General features: G+C 40.0%; 1 long non-coding RNA gene and 1 other non-coding gene across 2 annotated transcripts in view; both read right to left on the bottom strand.

Annotated features, from left to right (window-relative positions):
* Positions 1–202: 202 nt before the first annotated feature.
* Positions 203–345, bottom strand: LOC132653845 (small nucleolar RNA SNORA48). The gene has a single exon (XR_009591687.1). It is a non-coding gene; the product is annotated as a small nucleolar RNA SNORA48 (small nucleolar RNA).
* Positions 346–2,801: 2,456 nt separating this feature from the next.
* Positions 2,802–6,286, bottom strand: part of LOC132653576 (uncharacterized) — a 28,779-nt gene continuing 25,294 nt past the window's right edge. Inside the window, exons 2-3 of the long non-coding RNA XR_009591279.1 lie at positions 3,209–3,297; positions 2,802–3,058 (exon numbers count right to left, since the gene is read on the bottom strand). This is a non-coding gene — a long non-coding RNA (uncharacterized LOC132653576). The remainder of the gene's footprint in view (positions 3,059–3,208; positions 3,298–6,286) is intronic.

The following is a 6,286-nucleotide window of genomic DNA, read 5'->3' as shown; positions in this document are numbered from 1 at the left end:
CCTCCTGCTCTCATAACCCGAGAGGCAGCTCTCTCGGCTACTGCTGGTGGCCAAGAGGGGAGAGGGAAAGGGCATCACCCCACATGTAGGTGTCTATGGCCCACCTGTGCTGGAGGTCAGGTCTGTGGGTGGTATGGCGAGCCCCAGGTATCTGACTGTCTTCCTTCTCCTGTGCTGTGCTACCTGGATTTTATTTTATTTTTAATGAGTACTAGGCATAAGACAGCTTTAGCTATCAAGCTAGGCATCAGTCTAGGATGAACAAAAGATTGCCATCTGCTCTGCCCCTGACTGATGTAAGAATAACATCACCAATAAAGTGTCTCTTTGCCCATTACCAGATCTTACTATTTCACACTTCTTACATAAGATTCCATGCACTCTGCCCAACAGTTAGCCATAAGTCTCAGCATCTGCTTTGATAGTCTGCAGGGCAGAGCCTTTCAAAGGCCCTCCATGGCGGGTTTCTAGCTTGTTTCCTGTTTTCTTCTTCTGATGTCCTTCCTCTTTGCCTTTCAGGATGGGGATTGAGCATTTTAGTCAGAGTCCTCTCTCCTGATTAATTTATTCAGATGTACAGATTTTAGTAGGTTTATCCTATATTACATGTCTATATGACTGAGTAAATACCGTGTGTCTTTCCACTTCTGGGACAGCTCACTCAGGATGATCATTTCCAGGTCCCACCATTTACCTGCAAATGTCATGATTTCCTTGTTTTTCATTGCTGAGTAATATTCCATTGTGTAGATGTACCACAATTTCTATATCCATTCTTCAGTTGAGGGGCATCTGGGCTGTTTCCAGCTTCTGGCTATTACAAATAAAGCTGCTACAAACATGGTTGAGCAAATGTCCTTATTGTGTACTTGAGCCTCTTTTGGATATATGCCTAGGAGTGTTATGGCTGGATCTTGAGGAAGCGCTATTCCTAGTTATCTGAGAAAACAAGCGCCAGATTGATTTCCAGAGTGGTTGTACAAGTTTACATTCCCACCAGCAGTAGAGGAGAGTTCCCTTTTCTCTCCAGCCTCTCCAGCATGTATTGTCACTCGAGTTTTTCATCTTGGCCATTCTGATGGGTGTAAGGTGAAATCTCACGGTCATTTTGATTTGCATTTTCCTGATGGCTAATCTTCAACAAATGGTGCTGGTCTAACTGGATGTCTACATGTAGAAAAATGAAAATAGATCCATACTTATCACCCTGCACAAAACTGTAGTCCAAGTGGATCAAAGACCTCAACATAAAACCAGACACATTAAATCAATTAGAAGAAAAAGTGGGGAAGACCCTTGAACTCATTGGTACGGGAGACAACTTACTGAACAGAACACCAACAGCACAGGCTCTAAGAGCAACAATCAATAAATGGGACCTCATGAAACGGAAAAGCTCTGTAAAGCAAAGGACACAGTCATCAAGACAAAATGACTGCCTACAGATTAGAAAAGAATCTTCACCAACCCTTTATCTGACAGAGGGTTAATATCCAGTAATATAAAGAACTAAAGAAGCTGAAAAGCAGCAAACCAAGTAATCCAATTAAGAAAGTGGGGAATAGAGCTAAACATAAAATTCTCTGTAAAGGAATATAGAAGGACAGAAAAACACTTAAAGAAATGTTCAACGTCATTGTTTATCTTCTTTAGGTGCATAGATTTCATTATGTTTATCATATCTTCTAGGTCTATATAAGTGAGTATATACTGTGTGTGTCTTTCTCTTTCTGGGATACTTCACTAAGAATGATCTTTTCTAGATCCCATGATTTGCCTGCAAATTTCATGATTTCCTCCTTTTTGATTGCTGAGTAGTATTCATTGTGTAAAAACACCACAATTTCTGTATCTATTCCTCCGTTGATGGACATCTGGGTTGGGAAGAAGGGGGAGTTAGTATTATGTGGAAATGCTAGGAGCTCCACAAGGACCAAATATATGTGGGCACAGGGGTCTTTTTTTTTTTTTTTGAGACTGACACTCCACCAAGGACCATCTATGGACATAACCTAGAACCTCAGCTCAATGTAGCCCGTAGTAGCTCAGTAACCAATTGGTTTCCCATAGTAAGGGGAACAGGAACTCTGACATTTCTGACAGGAACTCAATGGCAGGCTCTTTGACCTCCCCACTCCCCAAGGGAGGAGCAGGTTTGCTAGGCCACAAAGTAGGACTTTGCAGCTAGTCCTGAAGATACCTGATAAAACAGGGTCAGATGAAAGGGGAGGAGGTCTTCCCCAAACAGTGGACTTGGAAAGGGGCAGGGAGGAGATGAGGGAGGGAGAGTAGGATGGGAGGGAATGAGGGAGCAGGATATAGCTGGGATACAGAGTTAATAAAATGTAACTAATGATAAAAATAAAAAATAAAAAAGATCTACTTTGGCTAATTGTTTTGACTTGATTCCTTGAAGTGTGAAGTGGGAAATATAAGGGTAAAGACTAAACAACCCAGTTAGAAGACTCTGAAAGCTTTATCAGTAGAGTAGATCAAGACAGAATATCAGGACTTGGGAATAAAGTAGAGGAATTCAGCCACTCAGTCAAAGAATATGAAAGTTTTAAAATACACTAAAGGAATAAGCAGAAACTATGAGATGCCATGAAAATAGCAAATTGTTGAACTATAGGCATAGTAGAAAAGAACTAAGTAAATGGCATTGACCAGACTTTTAATGGGATTATGAAAGAAAACTGTCCAAATTAGTAAAAGACATGCCAGTATATTTTTTTAAAAAACATACAAAACTTTTTTATACTTTTTATTTTTCTTTATTCTTATACAATACATATTGATGGCAGCCTTCCCTTCCTCCCCTCTTCCATTTCTTCCCACCTCCCCTCTCCCTCAGATTCACAGCTCTTCAGAAAAGAGTATACATCAGCTCAATCTTGGGCTCTAAGATAAAAAGTACATATAAAACAGGATAAAGTCAAGTATGGTGGTGTATGTATAATACCGGAGCTGCATGGGGAGGCATGAGGAATGCTGTGGATTTCAGCTTAGCCTGGGCTACATAGTGAGTTCAGAGTCAGTCTGGACTGCATATGAGACTCTGTCAAGAAAGAATAGATATTCTAACATTAAAAACACATTACAAAATAATGAGTCTAAAATACATAAGAAAGACTAGGGAGATTGCTCAGTAGGTGACAGAACTTGCTGTACAACTATAGGGCTCTGGATCCAAATTCCAAGCACTCACATAAAAGTTCAACATGGCCTTGAATGCCTGTTGTCCCAGGAGTAGGGGAAAAAATCAGGTTGATCTTGAGTGATCACTGACCAGCCACCCTAGAAGACACAGTTAGTTTTAGGTCCTGTGAGAGACACACTCTCAAAATAAGGTGGACATTGGTAGATTAGATCACCAACATTTTCCTCTGACTTTAGTGTACCCATGTGCACACACAGACATATACCAAACCAAAACTCACATGATAAACCAAAATAAAATAACTTAAATTTCAATAGTAAGAAGCCAATCAACTAACTGAATTTTTAAAATTAGTAAGAATATTTTAATAAATCTTTCATCAAACACTGGCAACTGGAGCCAAAGAGCAGGAAACAATGACAAACAATGAAAAGATACTCACCATGACAGTTAACAAATGTGAATTAAACCACAGTGATGTACCACTGAATGTCCAGAAAAATAGCTAGCAAGAGAAGACATCAATGATGTCAAGAGACAGACAACAGCTCTCATAGACTCCTGGTGGTGCCACTGCTTTAAAAACAAAAAACACTTTGCAAATTCTTAAAAAGATAAAACCAGCCATCGATCTCATCCCTATGCATTCCAGCAATATCACCTGAAATAAAAATTGTCACTAAAAGCCAATCTTCAAAGCACATAGAGAAGAGATTGGCTTCAAGGAAACATGAAGGAGTAATTTGAGGTCATCATGACTTTGGAGGAGGCTTCACATCTGTAAGAGTTTATGAAAAGTACGTCATCTGCAGGAAAATGGGTAAAATTGAAGATCATTGTATTACAGAATATAAGGCAGGTTCAGAAAGAAAGATATTACATGTTTTCTCTCATAGTCAAAATTTAGATTTTTAATTTTAATAATGTAATAGTAGTAAAAGTGGAAATATTTGGGGAAAAGAAAAGAACAGGCACTGAGGTAAGGGAAAATCAAGGGAGGGGAAGGAGGCTGGAAATGAGAAAAGCACATGAATGCATGCTAGGAATATATGAATGTCACAATGATACCCATTATTTTGTACAATAAATGTAAACAAAAAATTCATTAAAATTTACTTTTAATTTTTATTAGCATATGTTAATAATACATAATAATGGCTATTTTGTGCTACTTTCATATATAGAAACACAAAATACCTCTTACCCTCTCTTGCTCCCTTTCTTCTTCTACTTATACCCTTCCTCTTCGAAATTAGTGCACCTACTTTCAAGTCTTCTTTATATGTGCATCCCAGTGATTTTTATTATAATTGTTAAGATAAATGTGGGAACCTTACCACATTTGTCTGATTAGATTTTAAATGGTTTATTTATTTATTAATTTATTTATTTGTTTATTTATTTATTAGAAATGTTGCACATAAGCTCATCTATTTGACTTTGGTTCCAGGACAGTGGTGCAGTTCAGGGAGGTTACAGAATTTTTATGTATGTGGAAACTCAAGAGAGGACATACATGACTTGGGACAAGCCTATAGTCTCATTAATCTTCCAGTTTACTCTTTCTGCTTTCTGTATGTGATTGGAGATGGGATCTCTCAGCTTTTTATTCTAGCAGCCTGATACCATTCTTCTCCACTATTATGGACTCTCATACTATGGAACCATAACCCAAAAAAAATATTTATTTTATTTTTTTTTTACTTTTTGAATATTAGTTACAGTCTATTAACTTTGTATCCCAGCTGTATCCTGCTCCCTCATTCCCTCCCTATACCACCTTCCCTCTTTCATATCCTCCCTGCCCCTTTCCAAGTCCACTACTTGGGGAGGACCTCCTCCCCTTTCATCTGACCCTGGTTTATCAGGTATCATCAGGACTGGCTGCAAAGTGCTCCTCTGTGGCCTAGAAGGGCTGTTCCTCCTTTGGGGGGTGTCAAAGAGCCATCCATTGAGTTCATGTCAGAAATAGTCCCTGTTGCCCTTACTAGGGTACCCACTTGGATACTGAGCTACCATGGACTATATACGAGCAGAGGTTCTAGGTTATATCCATACACAGTCCTTGGTTGGAGAAACAGTCTCATAAAAGACCCCTGTGCCCAGATATATTTGGTCCTTGTGGAGCTCCTCTCCTCTCCAGGTCATATTAACTCCCTCTTCTTTCTTATGATTCCTTGCACTCTGCAGAAGGTTTGGTTATGAGTCTTAGTATCTGCTTTGATACACTGCTAGGTAGAGTCTTTCAGAGTCCCTTTGTGTAGGCTACTGTCCTGTTATTTGTTTTCTCTTACATCCAATGTCAATCCCATTTGTCTTTCTAAGTAAGGATTGATCACACATTCTAGAGAGGTTGTGGAGAAAGAGGAACCCTCTTCCATTGCTGGTGGCAATGCAAACTTGTACAACCACTTTGAAAATCAATCTGGTGCATTCTCAGACCATTAGGAGTAGCGCTTCTTCAAGATCCAGTTTTACCACTCCTAGGCATATATGCAAAAGATGCTTAAGTACACAACAAGGACATTTGCTCAACCATGTTCATAGCAGCTTTATTTGTAAGAGCCAGAACCTGGAAACAACCCAGTTGTCTCTCAGTTGAGGAATGGATACAGAAATTGTGGTACTTTTACACAATGAAATACTACTTAGCAATTAAAAACCAAAAATAAATTCTTCCATAAGTTGTTTATAGTCATGGCATTTCATCATAACAACCAAAAGCAACTAATGCAATACCACTGAAGAAAATATCTTTTGAGGAGCAAAGATGGTGGCTCCAGGAGAGCACTGTGTCTGAAAAGCAGGACAGCACTCTCCGTGTAGCGACCAGGAGACTGAACTCTGGGCCCTAAAACTACAGCAATCGTGCTTCTCAGGTGAGGGGAGGCTCCCACAGTGTGGGAATCGGTAGGGTCCAATCTCGGGCTGACCAGCCAGAACCCGGAAGAAATCCCAGGTAACACAGGCACTGGGTCTTGGGCCAGAGCTGCACGCCTGCGAGTCCCGATCACTTTCCCAGGCTGATCGGTGGGCACAAGGGTGCCTGAGACTGGGAGTCCCAGTCCAAAGAAAAGCCCATGGGGAAGCAAAGTTGCGAGTCTGATCACGGGTCACCCAGTCTTT

Source organism: Meriones unguiculatus, chromosome 4 (genome assembly GCF_030254825.1).
Source record: "Meriones unguiculatus strain TT.TT164.6M chromosome 4, Bangor_MerUng_6.1, whole genome shotgun sequence".
Classification (NCBI taxonomy): domain Eukaryota; kingdom Metazoa; phylum Chordata; class Mammalia; order Rodentia; family Muridae; genus Meriones; species Meriones unguiculatus.
This window is presented reverse-complemented; position numbering and strand designations above follow the sequence as displayed.